General features: G+C 46.6%; 1 protein-coding gene across 8 annotated transcripts in view; it reads right to left on the bottom strand.

Annotated features, from left to right (window-relative positions):
- Nucleotides 1–20,047, bottom strand: part of dpp9 (dipeptidyl-peptidase 9) — a 101,249-nt gene extending 81,202 nt beyond the window's left edge. For 2 of the 8 annotated variants that reach the window (XM_078198181.1, XM_078198180.1), the window contains exon 1: nucleotides 19,744–19,933. The gene's annotated coding sequence lies outside the window, so the exon portion shown is untranslated. Of the gene's footprint in view, nucleotides 1–19,743 lie in introns of all 8 variants that reach the window. The other 6 variants (XM_078198175.1, XM_078198183.1, XM_078198177.1 and 3 more) reach the window with 6 other exon arrangements.
- Between the last annotated feature and the right edge of the window lie 1,315 nt (nucleotides 20,048–21,362).

Genomic DNA, 21,362 nt, shown 5'->3' with positions numbered 1-21,362 from the left:
GGACAAAGAGCGGGGGAGAAAAGAGTGGGGGGTGTTATTTATAATGTCCACGTGTTGAAAAGGCCTCTCTAAACTCACTGGTTAGGCTCACATATGGATAGTCATAGAAACCCTAGTGCTGAAAGAGGCCATTCGGCCCATCGAGTCTGCACCGACAACAATCCCACCCAGACCTTATTCCCGTATCCCTACGTATTTACCCGCTAATCCCTCTAACCCTCATATTTACCCGCTAATCCCCCTAATCTACGCATCCCGGGACACTAAGGGGCAATTGAGTTTGGCCAATCAACCTAACCCGCACATCTTTGGACAATCTTAGTCAATCAACACAACGATGTGCTATTGAATAGCAGTATTTCGACCACTGCTACTGACAGCACCTTCTAACCCACCTTTCACGGTTCCACTTCAACATTTTTTTAGGCTGTCCACCGCTTTAATCTGCTCCCATTTACAACTCATTCAAAATGCTCTATTCATATGTCCTCACATGATGTCTCAAATATGCCTCTCCATGCCTAACAGGCTGGGTTTAAAATTACCCATACCTTTTAAACTTTCCATAGTCTTTTCATACCCTACTTCAATGATATCCAGCCTCATATCCCTGTACCCACCCTCACTTCTCCATCGCAGGCTTCTTCTTGCTCCCTTCCAGTTTGCTTGCAGAAGCCTTTGTCAAACATAATGCTCCATTTTCGGACCCTCCAATTTCCCTTCCTGCACTGATTTTCCCTTGATCTTGAGCACTTTGAATTGTGAGGAATTCTAGACACGGTTAGGTGCAGGTTGTTGAAAATACTTGTGCAGTTTTGGTACCAAGAGCTCCTTTACCAGAAAAGTTCCTAACAGCTGATTCAGCTATAAATAAGTTACTAGCCTCCAATTTAATCCATCAATTATTTTTTAATGTGCACCACATTCTAATTTAAATTATTAGATGGGTGCTTCCAGAGTACCTGAAGCCCCTTTAAAAATTGCTTACAGGAAGGTCAAAGAACTTCTTGGTTAGGAAAACAAATATAATACGTTCATGTTGATAACAAATTGCTATTTTGAGATCAATATACCCCACATATATGCAAGTGACAAGTCATGTTAAATAATGCCAAACCAAATTTTCTCCCTTGCTCCTTAAATCGCACATGTTACACAATCCAAAGAGAGGGGACAAACATGTAATCTGTTCGGGGGATTCTGCCAATGTTACTCTCAATCTGGAAACCAGATCTGATAACAGCACACTTACCAAATCAGTTCCATCCCTGTGTCTTTTGCAACAGCTTGTCCATAACTAGGTATCTACGGACACAGACAGCTACTGAACAGAAATTAGCAGAGCGAAAACTTGCTCGCAGGCACTAGTACTAGAACACAAAGTTTATATGGACTCACCTATAACCAAAGGCTCTGAACAGCATGGTCTGGGGGTCTACTCTTAAAATAAAAACTACAACACTGCAAAAAGAACAGTGCAACACGGAGATCCCTAGGCTGGAATTCCAGCCTTTACCTCCCGTAAGATCCAACTTCTAGCTGGAGGAAATGAAAATTGACTCGCTGCTGATTCCTTCCTATTTTTAGGTCTCCTCTTGACAAGTCATTATGCAGCAATACTGATGCAGTCTAGTCCTTCTATCCTCCTACAAAAGCAAAAATGATCAACAGGAGGGAACATTTAAAAGGCTGCCCCACATTTGGAATTTAATAAATTCAAACTGCAAACCAAGACAGTAAGCAGTCTGTTTTTATAGCTCTCAGATTGTGAGCAACAGACAAATTACTGCCAATTCGAAGCTACAGAGATACTGATGATGGTCCATCGAGAGAGATTGTTTTTACAACTCAATGACTTTAGTGATGAGAAGGACAGACTGAGCAGTGCCTTCTGCCTTGAAGGACTGTTGGATTATTCTCATGAGTTCCATAGTGTCATCCCACAAATTCCAAGATCTTTTTTTTTATACTTTTCCAATTCAATCAAATCAAGTCCAATTCAGAGTCTCAACAAGTTGAGACATTTCCGATCCAGGCTGACAAGACAGGGCATGCAATCCTCTACCCTGTCTTGGGCCTGATCTACATGTGCCAAGCTGATTGGAGGAGGCGGAGAATTCCTCCTCCAAGGCTTGATCTCATTTGCATCTTAGCCAAAAGGCCAAGATACCGCTTTTAAAAATTGCTTCATATGAAACATATGAAGCTTATAATGTGACCCAATGACCACTACCAAGTGCAGCATTAGCAGACTACACTTCTCGGCCTTTTGGCTAAGATCAAGTGTAATATGGAGAGGATGCTGCACTTGGTTGAGGTCATTGGGTTACATTGAAGCTTCGTATGTTTCATATGAAGCAATTTTTAAAAGCGGCATCTCGGCCTTTTGGCTAAGATGCAAATGAGCTCAAGTCTTGGAGGAGGAACCTCCCCCTTCTCCAATCAGCTTGGCTCATGTAGATCAGGCCCAGGACAGGGTGGTTTGGTCGCTCGCCCTGTCTTGTCAGCCTGGATCTGAAATGTCTCAACTTATTGAGACTCTGAATTGGAAAAGTATTAAAAAAAAATTTAGCAGACTAACTACACTTGATCTTAGCCAAAAGGCCGAGAGGCAAATTCCAAGATCTACTCAATTTAATTTGACACTGAAATAAACTCAGCTTCTAGGTTATCACTCCAGTGCAATAACTGCAACATCAAACCCTATCACTTTAGAGTCGAGTCACTTTCAACAGAGTAGCTTAAAACTATTTAGCTGTGGTTCAGCTGGTAGCACTCTCAAATCAGCTAGTTTTGTTGATTTAAAGACTAAGCACAAAATCTAGGCTGACATTACAGTGCAGTAGAGGGAGTGCAACACCCTCAGAGGTGACGTCTTTCAGATTAAACATTAAACTGAGGACCTAGCAGTCTGCCTATTCAACCAGTTACAAACCTCCCATGGAACAACCCTATTTACACAACAGCTGCGGAGTCCTCTCCAGTATCTTGGACAAGACACCCATCTTCCCTAAAACTAGGTTATCTGGACATTAGTGTGCTGTTTGCACAACCTTGCCTGTGCGCACCCTGGCTGTCACATTCCCCACTTGTTTTTAGGCAGTTCCCTCCGAGTCGAGGATGATTTGCTTCCAAACTAAAAGTGAGTTCTCAGATGACTGAAGAGTCCAGTATGCGATCTACAGTCTCTGTTAAAGGTGGGGCAGACGGTGGTTCGCGGAGCGGGTGTGGGGTGCCACGCACTCCTTCCACTGTCAACACTTGGCTTCAGCTTGTGCTCAGCAGTGAAATGTGAGATCAGAATGTGAATTGGGTCTGTGGTGGATCCATTGGTCCGAATAGTGGTTCGCATGTCATCGTGAGAAGAGATGAGAAACTTTTGGGGGCAGTCAAAACAGAGGAGGACGCTCCATAATTCCTCGCAGTTGACTGTGTCAAAGGCCTCCATGAGGTTAAAGGCGGTCATGTGCAAGGGTTGGTGGGGTTCCCTGCATTTCTCTAGTAATTGTCACATGTTGAAGATCATGTCTTGTGTCTCAGTTGGCGGAAGCTGCATTGTGACTCGGAGTTCTTCAGCCACAGGGGGGAGGCGATTAAGGAAGACTCTTGTGATTACCTTCCCTGTGGTCAACAGCAGGGAAATTCCTCTGCAGTTACTGCAGTCTGACTCAGACTTTCTTGCAGATGATGGAATTTTCTAGTCTTGGTGCGAGCACAGCTGGAAAATCCCACCCAGAGTCTCTGTTAAGATCGTCTCCAAAGTGTTCCTTCCAGCAGGTGCTGACTGCTTCTCTGTTCTTGGGCAGCAATGGGGTGAGGCCTTGGGCCATTGGTGCTCTTGACTGGGTAAAGAAACCTTGTATGTCATGTCAGCTAATTGTTGGATCTCCTGCATTTTCTCCACCCACCACCTGTTCTTTAGGTTGTGGGTTTTTGCTGGACCTCAGCCATCAGCTGTCTATAGAGCTGCTTTCTTGCTCTCGAGTTCAATTGCTGTTTCAGGTTCAGAAAAGTCTTGCATTTGCAACCAATCAGCTCCTGGATCTCCCGGTCATCTCATTGAACCAGTCTTGGTGTTTCCGGGTCAACCCATCGCAGGTGCTGCTTATGGAAGCCTTGAGGGCAGACCAGGCACAGGGGACGCTCTGGGTCACTGGGAGCCGCTGGTTTGGCAGTGAGGTGTTGGCTGAATAGAGCTCTCTTATCAGGGTCTTTGAGTGTCTCAGCGTTGATTTTTCCTGCAGCGTTGTTTCTGTGGCCGTCACTGCTTTGGGGCTACATTGATGTTGATCACAGAGCAGATTAGCTGGTAATCCGTCCAGCAGTGGTTGGCTCCTGTCATAATGCTGGTGATATGCACGTCTTTGTGGTCTCACATCGGACAATGAGGTAGTCCAGCAGGTGCCAGTGCTTGGAACAAGGGTGTTCCCATGAGGCTCTGTACTTGGCTCTCTGATGGAATAAGGCCGTGTTCTCGACACTTTGTCAGGAGTACAGTACCTTGGTGTTGGATTTCCCGACCCGCTCTCTGCCAATCACACATCCCTAGAGGTCTGTCTCCTTTCCAACTTTGGGAAGAAGTCAAGGAGGATCAACTTGTCACCTGTTGGGATTCGGACCAAGGATTGTTCAAGGCCAAAATGAAATTCCTCTTTGGACTTGTCTGTAGCTTCCAGTGTCGGGGCATACATGCCAAAGACTGTAGAGCACAGGTTCTGGACGAGGGTGAGCCGAAGAATCATGAGGTATTCGTTTATCCCGCAAGGAGTCCCTGAAAGGCCAACAAGTTTGCTTTTAATGGCGATGCTAAGTTCTTGGAGGCGGAGATCCTCTACTGGTTTACCTTCCGAGAAGGTGTAACCATCACCTTGGTCCTTGAGCTGATCTTCCCCTGCCTACCAGGTCTTGCTTAGGGTGGTGATGTCAATGTCGAAACGCCCGAGCTCCTGGGCAATGACAGCAGGAATTGTTCCAGTCGGTTGCTATTAGGGTTGTCCATGAGGGTCCTGGTGTTCATGCTAAGAAGTGGAAGATACCTGTCTGTGGGTTCTTTTAACTTGAGATGGCTGTGGCACACCAACTACCATTCAGGCAAAGGGTCCAAGACAACTTTAGACCAGGTTCTGTTGCATGTGTGTAAGACGTACAAGCGCACACACCCACACATTCCTACTCTCCTCCTTTCTGCTTCCCTTTGACTTCTCTTTTTCTCTGGTATTTATAAAGTGCAGTGCCACCCTCATGAGCGTGGCACTGGCCACTCAATGCAAATGCCAGCCCCCCCACTCACTGCGAGTGGCCCCGCTCCTCCTCTCTTTCACTGTGAGTGGCCCCGCTGCTCCTCTCTCTCACTGTGAGTGGCCCCGCTGCTCCTCTCTCTCACTGTGAGTGGCCCCGCTGCTCCTCTCTCTCACTGTGAGTGGCCCCGCTGCTCCTCTCTCTCACTGTGAGTGGCCCCGCTGCTCCTCTCTCTCACTGTGAGTGGCCCGCTGCTCCTCTCTTTCACTGTGAGTGGCCCCGCTGCTCCTCTCTCTCACTGCGAGTGGCCCCGCTGCTCCTCGCTCTCACTGCGAGTGGCCCCGCTGCTCCTCTCTTTCACTGTGAGTGGCCCCGCTGCTCCTCTCTCTCACTGAGTGGCCCCGCTCCTCCTCTCTTTCATTGAGTGGCCCCGCTCCTCCTCTCTCTCGCTGAATGGCCCCATTGCTCCTCCCCCACTGTAATTCGCCTCACTGGGATTGGCTCCTGCACTGCAACAGTGACTTATACTTTAGAAGTACCTAAATGGTTGTAAAACCTTTTTAGAGGTCAAAATGCTGTGAAGGGTGTTATAGAAATGTAAGTTGTTTCTTGCCTTTAATGCTGAGTGTCATTCTAGAAGTTGAATACATTCCCATTAACAACTGCAGGCCAAATACCAGTCTTGCTAAGGTTCCCTTTGGGGATGGTGGGGAGATTTTCGTGGGCTCATGCCAATCTGCCTATTTGGCTGAAGGAATTTGCAAAGGAGGAAGGTTTGGCCCTTGAACTGTATTTGTTTCCTGTGATTGGCTACAAAACCTGACAAAAAACTTCCTGATCCTAAAATAGTTGTGCGCTTCAGTTTAGTCCAACGGCAGCTTTCTCACTGGGAAATCAGAAGGTTGAGTACAAGTCCTACTTCGGACGGAACCTAGGCTGACACTTAAAGACAGTACGGAATACTTGCTGCAATATTGGAGAAGCTGTCTTTTGGTTGAGGCGTTAAGCTAGGGGCCTGAATCCCTGGTGGAGAAAGGATCCAGAGCTCTGTGCTATTTTTATGAACTATTGAAAAGAAATTAACTATCATTTATGTAGCACTTTTAATATAGTAAAACATCCAAGGCAGAGAGTTAACAAATAAATTGTGATTCCAAGCCACTTGAATAGAATCATAGAATCCTACCGTGCCGGAGGCCATACGGCCCATCAAGTCTGCACCAACCACAATCCCACCCAGACCTTATCCCCATAATCCCATGCTTTTGCCCTAGCTAGTCCCCCAGACACTAAGGGGCAATTTATCATGGCCAATCCAGTTAACCAGCACATCTTTGGATAGGAGGGCAGGTGATCAAAAGCTTGGTTAAAATGTAATTAAGAGAGGGTAGAAAGTGGATATGTTTAGAGAAGGAATCCAAAAGCGTAGGGCCAGCTGCCAGTGGTGGTCATTGATAAACGGTCACTCAGTTTATTTGCCAAGTGGAAACCATGAGGAAACTATCCACCAATTCCTCACAAGCAACGTTGACTCTACTTCAAAAGTAATACATTGGGTTTGAGTGACCTGTTTCTGTGCAGTCTCTATATAAACATACACGTTACGAATAGGTCACTCGGCCCTCTCGAGCCTGCTCCACCATTCAATATCATGGCTGATCTGGTTGTAACCTCAACTCCACATTCCCAAATATTCCTGTTAACCTTTTAGCCGCTAGTTAATCAAGATTCTATCTAGCTCTGCCTTGAAAATATCAAAGACTCTGCTTCACTGCCTTTTAAGGAAGAGTGTTCCAGAGACTCTCAGCCCTCAGAAATAAATTCTCTTCATCTCAACCTTAAATGAGCAACCCCTTATTTTTAAACAGTGACCCCTAATTCTAGATTCTCCCACACTAAGAAAAATGAATGAGGACATGATGGTCAGGCAGGACTTTGCAGCACAGCCTAACCCAGATATTAGCCCAGCCCTAGTTCAGAAGCACCTTCTTGATGGGCGTGGGTTAACATCCATAAAGTGTGACCTGCAGAATATTCGTTTCCTCCCCAGTCCTATGCACTCAGGCTAATCATAGAGCTCCCACTCATTCCTACTCAGCAGAAACTGAGCAAAGAACCCAGGCAAGTTCTCATTTTAAGCACCATTACCAAATCCTTGTAGTAGATGCACACAAAGCATCGCTACAAAAGTATAGATCTGAAAAGCAGTCACATTACAATGACTGCTCTTTATACACAATTCAGATTGGTGTATGGTGCCGAGATGTTCTGACCATGCAGTTAAGATCTTGTGCAAAGTTTGTTCTTTCTTGTAAATTTAGGGTGTAAATCATCATCATCTGTGGAGAGCATGACTTCTCTGTAAACTGTTTCTCATTTAAAAAAATGAATCATATGGGCATAGGCACAATACCAGACTGGGAAAATGACAAACTGAATAGAAATCTAGAAGACTAGAAGTAGCTTCATTTTGGAATAAAACTAAAATGGAAGTTTATCCAAATAGTAAGATCCTTAACAGAGAGGGAGAGGGAAACTCAAGCACTCAGATACTTACACAACTAAATGCTAAAGTGCATGAAGAAAAGGCTATCAAAAGACAATTGGGTATAGAGTCATAGAAGTTTACAGCATGGAAACAGGCCCTTCGGCCCAACTTGTCGATGCCGCCCTTTCTTTTTTAAAACCCCTAAGCTAATCCCAATTGCCCGCATTTGGCCCATATCCCTCTATACCCATAGTACCCATGTAACTATCTAAATGCTTTTTAAAAGACAAAATTGTACCCGCCTCTACTACTACCTCTGGCAGCTTGTTCCAGACACTCACCACCCTCTGTGTGAAAATATTGCCCCTCTGGACTCTTTTATATCTCTCACCTTAAACCTATGCCCTCTAGTTTTAGACTTCCCTACCTTTGGGAAAAGATATTGACTATCTCGCTGATCTGTGCCCCTCATTATTTTATAGACCTCTAAGATCACCCCTCAGCCTCCTATGCTCTGGAGAAAAAAGTCCCAGTCTATCCAGCCTCTCCTTATAACTCAATCCATCAAGTCCGGTAGCATCCTAGTAAATCTCTTCTGCACTCTTTCTAGTTTAATAATATCCTTTCTATAATAGGGTGACCAGAATTGCACACCGTATTCCAAGTGTGGCCTTATTAATGTCTTGTACAACTTCAACAAGACATTCCAACTCCTTAGTTTTAAGATAGGTATGGAGAATGATAGGTCTTTGATTTGATTTGTCACATGTATTAGCCTACAGTGAAAAGTACTGTTTCTTGCGCGCTATACAGACAAAACATACCTTTCATAGAGAGAGTGCAGAATGTAGTGTTACAGTCATAGCTAAGGTGTAGAGAACGATCAACTTAATGCAAGGGAAGTCCATTCAAAAGTCTGATGGCAGCAGGGAAGAAGCTGTTCTTGTTCAGCCATATCCTGTTCTCAGGAGAGCATCTTTCAGCGTCTGTAGGTGTCTGTTGTGATCCTCCTCATCTGAGCAGATCCTGTGTATATGGGGAATACTTCAGCGGTCACGGGCATTCGGCCTCTGATCTCCGGGTAAGCGTTCTCCAAGGCGGCCTTCACGACACACAACAGCGCAGAGTTGCTGAGTAGAGACTGATAGTCAAGTTCTGCACACACGAGGACGGCCTCAACCAGGATCTTGGGTTCATGTCACACTATCTGTAACCCCCACGACTTGCCTGCGCTTGCAAAATCCCACTAACAGTCCTGGCTGGAGACAATTCACACCTCTTTAACCTGTGCTTAACCCTCTCTCCACTCACATTGTCTGTACCTTTAAGACTTGATTACCTGTAAAGACTCGCATTCCAACCATTATTTTGTAAATTGAGTTTGTGTCTTTATATGCCCTGTTTGTGAACTGAAATCCCACTTACCTGATGAAGGAGCAGCAAGCGCTCCGAAAGCTAGTGGCTTTTGCTACCAAATAAACCTGTTGGACTTTAACCTGGTGTTTACTGAGACAAGACAATGATTAGGCACTAGCTGAAGTTGTGTGTGATTCTACCCATTCCACAGCAGGAAGGATATTACAGCCATAATTGGACTGAATGGTGGAGCTGGCTCAGGGGGCCGAGTGGCCTACTCCTGTTCCTAATTCATATGGAAGACAAAAAAAAATCAGAATGCTTAAAAAAACTCAAATAAAGATTAACTACCAAATAGAAATTCTTAAAATTATGGAAGGTTGAGAGTGCAAATAATAAGACTGCCAGTGCACTTTCCTTCAACATTTAAGTGAAATGTATTGGGCTCAGATAACAGTCCAGAGTTCATGACACAAGCCTGGGCAGAGCAATATTTTATAAAGATTCTATATGATGGGAAGGTTTTATGGGCTCCCACACCCACTGGTGTCGCATTGAATTCAGAGTTGGAGCTCTGGTTTCCACTCACTGTGGTTGACTGGAGTGAGATTCAAACCCTGCACCTTGACTCATTATCTTGTCTAAAGTAACACATTGTTTTGTTCTGTATAATAAATCATGATACCCAATTGTTTTTTGATCGTCTTTTCTTCATGCACTCTAGCATTTAGGTGTGTAAGTATCTGAGTGCTCAAGTTTCCCGCTGTCTTCACTCTTAAGGATCTTACTATTTGGATAAACGTCCATTTAAAATGCTACAACTCCAATGTTCGCTTCTCTCTGGTTGTTGAGAAAATAAAAAAATGGTAGAGACCTAGTGAAATGTGTAAAGATTTACAGCCACTTGTGCTTCTGTAACAGCTTTAATGTGAAAAGGTATTTCAAGTTGCTTCAACAAAGTATAATCGGATAAGAAGTAGATGCCAAGCCAAAAACTGAGATGTTAGGATGCTGCCTGAGGGGCGGCACGGTGGCATAGCAGTTACCACTGCTGCCTCACAGTGCCAGGGGCCCAGGTTCAATTCTGGCCTTGGGTGATTGTGTGGAATTTGCACGCTCTCCCCGTTACTACATGGGTTTCTTCCAGTTGCTCCGGATTCCTCCCGCAGTCCAAAGATGTGCAGGCTAGGCGGATTGGCCATGCTAAATTGCCCTTTGGTGTCCCAAGAAGCGTGGGTTAGATGGATCAGCCATGGTGAATGTGTGGGGAGGGGTGGAGGGCCTGGGCAAGACGCTCTGTTGGAGAGTCAGTGCAGACTCGATGAGCCGAATGGCCTTGTCGGCACTGTAGGGATCCTATGGATTCTAGGTGGTGACTGGAGATTCAAAGCAGCTGTCTGCAAGTGACGGTTGGTCAGTTGAAGCTTCCCAATTGACTAGTGATCGGACTTTGACTTGAAGTCTAAAACTAATGCTGGAAATGCAAAGTAGAATGTCTTATTTAAATTGAAAGACTTTTGGGTTAGAATGTTCTTTGTTAAAGTGACAATAGACTCTGTCAGAGAGTCAGTGCATAGCAGTTACCACTCAATAGGCTGAATGGTCTCCTTCTGTACCATCGAGATTCTATGACAGGTAATTAAAGATTGGTCAAACAGGTAGATTTTATGTCTTAATATGTTTAAAATAAATTACAATCAAAGAAAGATATGCATTTCCACAGCACCTTTCATAGTCTCAGGACATCTCCAGGTGATCTTGGAAGTGTAGTCAATGTCATAATGTAGAATATGCCTTAACCGGTTTGCAAACAGTAAGGCATCACAGAGTGTATAGGATAATAATTCAGATAATCTGAATCTATTTTGTTTTTTAGTTTTGTAGGGGAGGCGGTGGCATAGTGGTATTGTCACTGGGCTAGTAATCAAGGCACAGGGTAATGCCCTGGGGAGCCGGGTTCAAATCCTCCCAAAGCAGGTGGCAAAATTGGGATTCAATGAAAATCTGGAATTAACAGTCTAACGACGACCGTGAAACCATTGTCAATCGTCGTAAAAACTCATCTGGTTCACTAATGTCCTTTAGGGAAGGAAATCTGCCATCCTTACCTGGTCTGGCCTACACGTGACTCCAGATCCATAGCATGGGATTGACTCTGAAATGGCCTAGCATGCCACTCAATTCAAGAACAATCAGGAATTGGCAATAAATGTTGGCCCAGCTAGCAAGGTCCATATCCTATGAATGATTTTTTAAAATGTTTTATTTTTGAAGTAATGTTGATTAAGGGATAAATATTGGCCAGGGTATTAGAGAAAACCCCTCTGCATTATTTCAATTTGGTGCCTTGGAATCTTTTGTTAAGGGGCAGGAGGTTTAGTGGGGATGTGAGGAAATACTTTTTCACCAGAGGGTGATGGGACCCTGGAACTCACTGCCTGAAAAGGACAGTGGAGGCAGAGACCTCACAATATTTAAGAAGTATTTCGATGTGCATGTGCAATGCCAAGGCACATAAGGCAATGAGCCAAGTGCTGGGAAAAGGGATTAAAATAGCTAGGTGGGTGTTTTTGACTGGCGTAGATGTGATGGGCTGAAGGGCCTTTTCTGTGCTGCAGACCCCTACGACGCTATGATTTAGCACCCACAGGTATCCATCAGCGATTGCAGCAAACAGTTGTCAATTATACGAACATTCCCAGGTCCACTTAAGCACTTGTTGCATTTATACAGCAACCTTCCATGGAGGAAAATAGGCCAAGGGGCTTCACAAATGTGTAACTAGACAAGAATGGATACCAGACTGAAAGATGGGATATTAGTGGAGGTTGAAAAAAATTGGTTTCAAAGGTCTCGCATGGAGAGATTTCATAAAGAGAAGTAGGTGGAGGTAGCACAGTTTAGAAAGGGAATTCCACATCACTGTATCGGCTGAAACTGAATTTAAGAGGAAATTAGGTATATATTTGGAAAATATAAATGATGGGAATTGGCAGAGTTGATAGTTCTTTGAGTATCGCACAATGGACCAAGTGGCTCCCTTCAGTCAACATGGCCTAATTTTAAATTCTAGAATTTACTAAATCAAAGGAGCTGAGGATTGCTGAAACCTAAGTCAATCTCTTGTCTTGATATCCATAACTGGAATTAAAACACTGATGCGCTAATCATTCCCGTGAACAAATGGTACCAATTTACACACACTGCCTTGTGTGACCATGGCAACAATATTTACATGCACCAAGTGATAGGAAATCAGACTGCTGTTAAACAAATTCTTCCCATCTTCCTCTGTACTAATTCTCTGCAGCATAAACCTCGTGTGAAATGAAGCACAGTAGCTATAAATGTTTCAAGAAATACACACTGACAGAAACTAAGAGAGTCAGTGCTTCCAGACTCAACATTCATCCAGCTGACTAAAACATGCCGTAAACATGACTTACCACTCATAGCTAAATTATCAGACATGCTAACAGTCAGTCTGTTCACTAGATCAGTCGAAGCAACTGGATGCTGTCCCATATTCGCTGCATAAGTCCCAGTCAAAGATCTGAGAGGCATAGACCCGGGGAAAGAAACCATCCTAAATCCTACCTTAAAGCTGCATGTGTAATTTACTACAACTATCAAATTCCGTGATTACACAAGGATGATTATAGAATGTAATAAATAGAAGAAACGGAAGTACAAGGTATAAAACTCCAAAAGCTACGTGGCCAATCTGTACTACTGATGTCAAAAGGGCAAATACCACTGAATGTCTCCAACTCATCACTGGAATATTTACCATCTGTCAAACTAACTTCAGCTGCTTTCATTTACACAAGCTGGAAACTCAATGCACATTGACTGTACAGTGAAGATATTTGCATAGTTTTTACACAATTTAATTAAAGATGTCCCAAACGTATATGAATCATACACAGAACAGAACTCGTATCCACCCAAACACTGCAAATGGAAAGATCTTTTTCTGCTGCTGTGCTGAGCTTGCAGCAAGTTTCATTCTATCACCTGTGCTCTGACCAAAGTCAGTTTCTGATTCAAAGAACAGTACAGCACAGGAAACAGGTGCCGCTCATTGGTCCAACTAGACCATTCGTTTGTATCCCTCCGTTCCCAGAATGCTCATGTGACTATCCAGGTAAGTCTTAAACGATGCCAGCGTGTCTGCTTCCACCACCCTACTTGGCAGCGCATTCCAGGCCCCCACCACTCTGTGTAAAAAACGTCCCTCTGATATCGGAGTTATACTTCGCCCCTCTCACCTTGAGCCCGTGACCCCTCGTGATCGTCACCTCCGGCCTGGGAAAAAGCTTCCCACTGTTCACCCTATCTATCCCCTTCATAATTTTGTACACCTCTATTAGGTCTCCCCTCATTCTCCATCTTTCCAGGGAGAACAAGCCCAGTTTACCCAATCTCTCCTCATAGCTAAGACCCTCCATACCAGGCAACATCCTGGTAAACCTTCTCTGCACTCTCTCAAAAGCCTCCACATCCTTCTGGTAGTGCGGTGACCAGAACTGGACGCAGTACTCCAAATGCGGCCTAACCAGCGTTCTATACAGCTGCAACATCAGACTCCAGCTTTTATACTCTATACCCCGTCCTATAAAAGCAAGCATACCATATGCCTTCTTCACCGCCTTCTCCACCTGTGCTGCCACCTTCAAGGATTTGTGGACTTGCACACCTAGGTCCCTCTGTGTTTCTATACTCTTGATGGCTCTGCCATTTATTGTATAACTCCCCCTACATTAGTTCTTCCAAAATGCATCACTTCGCATTTATCTGGATTAAATTCCATCTGCCATTTCTCCGCCCAATTTTCCAGCCTCTCTATATCCTGCTGTATTGTCCGACAATGTTCATCGCTATCCGCAAGTCCAGCCATCTTCGTGTCAAATGCAAACTTGCAGATAACACCAGTTACACCTTCTTCCAAATCATTTATATATATCACAAATAGCAGAGGTCCCAGTACAGAGCCCTGCGGAACACCACTGGTCACAGACCTCCAGCCGGAAAAGACCCTTCGACTGTTACCCTCTGTCTCCTGTGGCCAAGCCAGTCTTCTACCCATCCAGCCACCTCTCCTTGTATCCCATGAGCCTTAACTCTTAACCAACCTGCCATGAGGGACTTTGTCAAATGCCTTACTGAAATCCATATAGACGACATCCACGGCCCTTCCTTCGTCAACCGTTTTTGTCACTTCCTCAAAAAACTCCATCAAATTTGTAAGGCACGACCTCCCACTTACAAAACCATGCTGTCTGTCACTAATGAGATTGTTCTGTTCTAAATGCGCATACATCCTGTCTCTAAGAATCCTCTCCAACAACTTCCCTACCACGGACGTCAAGCTCACTGGCCTATAATTATCCGGGTTATCCCTGCTGCCCTTCTTAAATAACAGTACCACATTCGCTATCCTCCAATCCTCAGGGACCTCACCTGTGTCCAATGACGAGACAAAGATTTCCGTCAGAGGCCCAGCAATTACATCTCTCATCTCCCTGAGCAGTCTAGGATAGATGCCATCAGGCCCTGGGGATGTCAGTTTTAATGTTACCTAAAAAACCTAACACTTCCTCCCTTGTAATGGAGATTCTCTCTAACGGGTCAACACCTCCCTCTGAGACACTCCCAGACAACAAGTCCCTCTCTTTTGTGAATACCGATGCAAAGTATTCATTTAGGATCTCCCCTATTCCCTTGGGTTCTAAGCATAATTCCCCTCCTTTGTCCCCGAGAGGTCCGACTTTTTCCCTGACAGCTCTTTTGTTCCTAATATATGAATAAAATGCCTTAGGGTTCTCCTTAATCCTGTCTGCCAAAAACATTTTGTGACCTCTTTTTGCCCTTCTAACTCCCCGTTTGAGTTCTTTCCTACTCTCTCTGTATTCCTCCTGAGCTCCATCTGTTTTCAGTTGCCTGGACCTAACGTACGCCTCCCTTTTCCTTTTGATCAGATCCTCAATTTCCCTGGTTATCCACAGCTCTCGAGTCCTACCTTTCCTATTTACAGGCACATGCCTGTCCTGCAGCCTTATCAACTGTTCCTTAAAAGACTCCCACATGCCGGACGTGGACTTACCCCCGAACAGCCTCTCCCAATCAACGGCCACCAAATTCCTGCCTAATCCAGCTATAGTTAGCCTTCCCCCAATTTAGCACCCTACCCTTAGGACAACACTCATCCTTGTCCATTACTATCCTAAAGTTGACAGAGTTGTGGTCACTATTTGCCACATGTTCCCCTACCAAAACTTTGACAACCTGACCAGGCTCATTTCCCAGAACTAGATCCAGTATAGCCCCCTCTCTAGTCAGGCTATCTACATACTGTTCCAAAGAACCTTCCAGTACGCATTTTACAAATTCCTCCCCGTCCAGACCCCCAGCCCTAAGCACTTTCCAGTCTATACCAGGGAAATTGAAGTCTCCCACTACAACAACCCTATTTTTTCTGCACATATCCAGAATCTCCTGACATATCCGTTCTTCCACTTCCCATGGGCTGTTGGGTGGCCTGTAGTATACCCCCAGCATAGTGATTGCACCTTTCCTGTTTCTGAGCTCCACCCACAGCGACTCATTACATGACCCCTCTAAATTGTCCACCTTCTGCACCGCTGTAATATGCTCCCTAACTAATACCGCTACTCCCCCGCCTTTTTTAGCCCCTCCTCTGTCTCGCCTAAAACACTTATAGCCCGGAATATTCAGCTGCCAGTCCTGTCCTTCTTTTAACCATGTCTCCATCACCGCAACCACATCCAAATTCCGCGTAAACATTAAGGCCCTAAGTTCATCTGTCTTACCCGTTACGCTCCTTGCATTGAAGCAGATGCACTCCAGACCTCCAGGCCCACTCAGGTCATCCTGCTCCAGAATGCTCTTCTTCTTAGCTAGCCTTGCCCTGGCCCCCAGCTCGACCCCAGCCTCAGTACTTACTGACCGACTGTTTTGATCCCCACCCCCCTGCCACACTAGTTTAAACCCTGCCGAAACACTCTAGCAAAACTCCCAGCCAGGATATTTGTGCCCTTCCAGTTAAGGTGTAACCCATCCTTTCCGTACAAATACCATCCTCTCATGAAGACTTCCCAATGACCTATGAATTTGAAACCCTCCCTCTTGCACCAGTCCTTTAGCCACGTGTTCAATTGTAGAATCTCCCTGTTCCTGGCCTCACCAGCACTAGACTCTGGGAGCAGTCCAAAGATTGCTACCCGAGAGGCCTTATTTTTAGCCTCACACCCATCTCCCTGAATTGCTCTCGTATGACCCCCTTGCTCTTTCTACCTACGTCATTTTCACCAATGTGTACAATTACATCTGTTTGATTACCTTCCCTTTTTAATATGCTTCCTACCCTCTCGGAGACATCCGGTACCCCGGCACCAGGGAGGCAGACTACTATCCTGGAGTCTCGTTCACGCCCGCAGAACCGCCTGTCCGTGCCTCTAACCATCGCATCCCCCACCACTATTTCTCTCCTAATCCCCTTCTTTCCCTTCTGGGCCTCTGAGCCTGTCTCTGTGCAGATGATCTGGTCTTCGTGGCTTACCCCTGGAGGGTCATCCCCCTCCACAGAATCCAAAACAATATACCTATTTTGGAGGTCAACCACAGGGGATAACTCCACTGACTGCTCACTCCCTTCCCCTCTCCCATCTGTTGCCCAGCCCTTACTATTATGGGAGACTGCCACTGGGGTACTTTCTGGTACATCACCCTTCTGACTTTTACCCTTCCTAACCCACTTGTCTTCCTTCTGAGGTCCCAGTGTGACTAGCTGCTTATAACTTCTATCTATTATTTTCTCATTTTCCCTGACTAAACTGAGGTCACCGAGCCGCAGCTCCAGCTCCCTTACACGGTCCCTCAGGAGTTGCAATGCCATGCATCTGGCACAGATATGGACCTCCAGGAGGCAAGTCGTCCCCAGGAACTCCCACATCCCACACCGAATGCAGCAAACTGGCCTCTCACTCATACCTGCCAGTTCCTTTATAGTTTTGGGAAAAAAACAACAACCTTCCTTGCCTCCGCCTGTTTTCACCGAAGCCCTGTGAGCCAAAGCCCTCATAGCTCTCACTCTGCTTCCTGCTCACAGAGTGTCTTAATTTTAACATTTGCACCCTTTTTTCAAATCCCTCCATGGCCTCACCCCTCCCTACCTCTACAATGTCCTCTAGGCCACAAACCTCCAAGATATCTGTGCTCCTCTAATTCTGGCCTCTTGTGACTAATTCCTCCACCATAGGTGGCTGAGCCTTCAGTTGCCTTGCCCCAAGCTCTGGAAATTCCTAGCTACACCTCTCCTCCTTTCTACGTCACTCTCCTCCTTTAAGACAGTTCTTAAAATTTACCTTTTTTCCCCCAAGATTTTGGTCAGGGGAGATGGTGGCCTCTTTTTAGGTCAAACCAAATAAACAAACTCAAATTAAGTCAGGACAAAGTAAAAGGGGCAGCTCCCCAAAAGGAGGGGGAACAGCCCGAACAAAAATCAAAGTACAAAGGAAACTTAAAGACATCAAATTAAAATGTGATTATCAGGGTCAATAACGCAGCCGAACCCCTGCGGTACCCAACGGGCACGGAAGGCGTCAACCGTGCCCGTGGACACCACATGCTCCCTCTCCAGGGACATCTGGCCTCGAACGTAGCCGCGGTCGAGGGGCAGACAGTCAGGATGGACGGCCCCCTCGATCGCCCGCGGCCTGGACCTGTAAATGGCGCGTTTCGCCAGGCCCAGGAGCAGGTTCACGAGGAGGTCGCCATCCCTCCCCTCCCCTCTCCGCACCAGGTGTCCGTAGATCAGGAGCGTGGGACTGAAGTGCAAACAAAACATCAATAAAAGGTTCTTTAGGAAAACAAAGAGAGAGTGCAACCTAAGACACAAAACATAGACATGGTCCACGGTCTCCGCAAGGCCACAGAAAGGGCAGTCCTCAGAGCCCGTGAACCAGTGAATTCTACGGTTATGCGGAACTGCTGCATGCATCACCCTCCATCCCAGGTCCCCGACTTAATTGGGGGAGAGCCCTCCGTAGAGGGACCTCCGCTGCCCGGCGGCCACAAGGCCCGCCAAGGTGTATCCGGGCATGGTTCAGTGTCATACTTTGTTTATACTCCTGTGAAGCACTTTGAGACATTTCACTACTTTAAAGGTGCTGTGAAAGTGTCAGTTGCTGTTACTCCAGGGCATAGATAGAACGACCAAGTTTTAAGATATAGGCTAAGCACCACTCCTGTGATAAAGGGCCCATAGATAATCATGAGCACTGTCCTCTTTAAATCCTTGATCATGAGCATGGTCAGACAGTGAGTGAGCAGAATCATTGGTGCACTGGATTTAGCCGTGTTGTCCCAATCCTTCCTCACAACTGCAATTCTCAACAATGCTCCAAAAAGCCAGCAAGAGTTATTAATTTTCACTCCCCAGCCCTTGGCACTGAAGCAAACTAGAATTCTATGGTGACCCACGTTCAGGTAATCACACACTCAGGGCCTTCCTACTTCATGTTGCTCAGTGCCACACCATTTACTCATTAAACCATCATCACTCTGGATGGTCGCAAGCATCTCTCAAACTAAAGCTACGTTGCAAGATTGATAAAAATATCCAAGATTTGATTTTAAAGGTAAAACTAATGGTCTTGGGAATTTAAAACCAAGTTTCTAACCCAAGGAAAATGTTTCAATGAAAGCTGTGGTGGCACAGTGACTACTAGCACTGCTGCCTCACAGCGCCAGGGACCCAGGTTCAATTCCTGGCTTGGGTCACTGTCTGTGTGGAGTGTGTACGTTCTCCCCGTGTCTGCGTGGGCTTCCTCCAGGTGCTCCGGTTTCCTCCCACAGTCCAAAGATGTACAGGTTAGGTGGATTGGTCATAATAAATTGTCCCTTAGTGTCAGGGGAACTAGCTCGGGTGAATGGGGTTATGGGGATAGGGCCTGGGTAGGATTGTAGTCGATGGGCTGAATGGCCTCCTTCTGCACTGTAGGGATTCTATGAAAGCTGTCAAGGTTTGAGATGCAGCTGGAGTTGTATTGGGTCCCTCCCACCAAAAAAAAACTCACCGAGTCCTCATTCTGTGAAGCTTAAAAAAAGGGAGGAAAGGACGGGCGAAAGTTAAAAAATCTCCACAAAAGGGAAATATCCAAGAGTTGGATAAATTGGAGAGGGTGAGGTGAACTTTCCAAGGGGGAGAACCGGTTCTCAGTCTCTGGGGAAGCCGCCTCTGCCCCTCCTGGCAGCGGCCGAGGCCCCCACACAGCTCCCTGACTAAGGGAGGAGGAGATACTGGGAGGTCCGGGGAGCTGCAAGGACAGCGACCCCCGCGGCCCAGCCCAGAGCATGGCCCTCCCTCCCTCCCCTCCCCCTCTGCCGCAGGGGCCCAGCCAGCTCTCGGTTCCATTGAACCGGAGTTAACGGGGCTGCCGCTCAGGCAAGGCCCGGTACGCACCTTCACTCACTCGGGCCAGGCTCCCGGAGCAGCCGCGGGTTAATTCCCCACAGCCCCCGGGCCCCAGGAAGCGGCTGCATCCCCGGGCCCCAGGCTCGGCCTGACTCATTGTCTCAGAGATACCGGCGCCAGGGCCTCGCCCTTCGCCCCGCTCCCCTCAAATCCCGCTCCTCACCTTCCACAGACTCAGGAAATACCGCGGCCTCCTCCTCCTCCGGCTTCATTCAAACCCACCGCGGGGCTTAGCGCCAGGAAGCCACAGTGCCGCAACCTCGGCCTTTCATCCCGCGACACGGCAGCCGCGGCCTCAGGAACATCCTCAGCCCGCAGAGAGGAGGCGCCTCCCGCCGCTCGGAGGTCCCCACAGCGCCTCCCGCCGCCCGGAGGTCCCCACAGCGCCTCCCGCCGCCCGGAGGTCCCCACAGCGCCTCCCGCCGCCCGGAGGTCCCCACAGCGCCTCCCGCCGCCCGGAGGACCCCACAGCGCCTCCCGTCGCCCGGAGGACCCCACAGCGCCTCCCGTCGCCCGGAGGACCCCACAGCGCCTCCCGCCGCTCGGAGGCCCCCACAGCGCCTCCCGCCGCCCGGAGGAGCCCACAGCGCCTCCCGTCGCCTGGAGGATGGAGTTTCTACATTCATCTGGGCGCTTTGGGGATTATTTACTGCAAGAAGTTTAACAACACCAGGTTAAAGTCCAACAGGTTTATTTGGTAGCAAAAGCCACACAAGCTTTCGGAGCCCCAAGCCCCTTCTTCAGGTGAGTGGGAATTCTGTTCACAAACAGGGCATATAAAGACACAAACTCAATTTACATGAATAATGGTTGGAATGCGAATACTTACAACTAATCAAGTCTTTAAGATACAAACAATGTGAGTGGAGAGAGCATCAAGACAGGCTAAAAAGATGCTCTCTCCACTCACATTGCTTGTATCTTAAAGACTGGATTAGTTGTAAGTATTCGCATTCCAACCATTATTCATGTAAATTGAGTTTGTGTCTTTATATGCCCTGTTTGTGAACAGAATTCCCACTCACCTGAAGAAGGGGCTTGGGGCTCCGAAAGCTTGTGTGGCTTTTGCTACCAAATAAACCTGTTGGACTTTAACCTGGTGTTGTTAAACTCTTACTGTGTTTACCCCAGTCCAACGCCAGCATCTCCACATCATGATTATTTACTGTCCCATTGCAGAGCGACTCCTTTCTACGGGGCAAGAATGTTCCTGGAGGAGGCGAGCGTAGAAAATAAATAAAGAGTGATTTAGAAAGGTTGTCTCAGTCACCAGGATCAGATGGGAGGGATAAGGGAATTATTTATTAGTCACAAGTAGGCTTACATTTACACTGCGGTGAAGTTACTGTGAAAATCCCCAAGTCGAAGACACTGGTTATAACCAGAGGACTGGAGAATTGTAAATGTGTTTCTGAGGAAAGGTGTAGAAATAAACCCAGTGACTCCAAACCAGTCTGTTTAACCTCAATGGTGGAAATTAGGAAAAAAATAACATATTTGGACGTGTGCAAATTAATGATGGAAAGCCAGAACAGATTCACTGGCCAGCATTTATTGCCCATCCCTAGTTGCCCTTGGAGGGCTGTTGAGAGTCAACCACATTGCTGTGGCTCTGGAGTCACATGTAGGCCAGACCGGGTAAGGACAGCAGATTTCCTTCCCTAAAGGACATTAGTGAACCAGATGGGTTTTTCCGACAATTGACAATGGTTTCATGGTCATCAGTAGATTCTTAATTCCAGATTATTTTAAATCTCACCGCCAGGACAGATCCAGCAGAGA

This window comes from Mustelus asterias, chromosome 26 (genome assembly GCF_964213995.1).
Source record: "Mustelus asterias chromosome 26, sMusAst1.hap1.1, whole genome shotgun sequence".
Classification (NCBI taxonomy): Eukaryota; Metazoa; Chordata; class Chondrichthyes; order Carcharhiniformes; family Triakidae; genus Mustelus; species Mustelus asterias.
The sequence above is the reverse complement of the archived record's forward strand: the minus strand, read 5'-3'. Positions and strand labels throughout refer to the sequence as shown.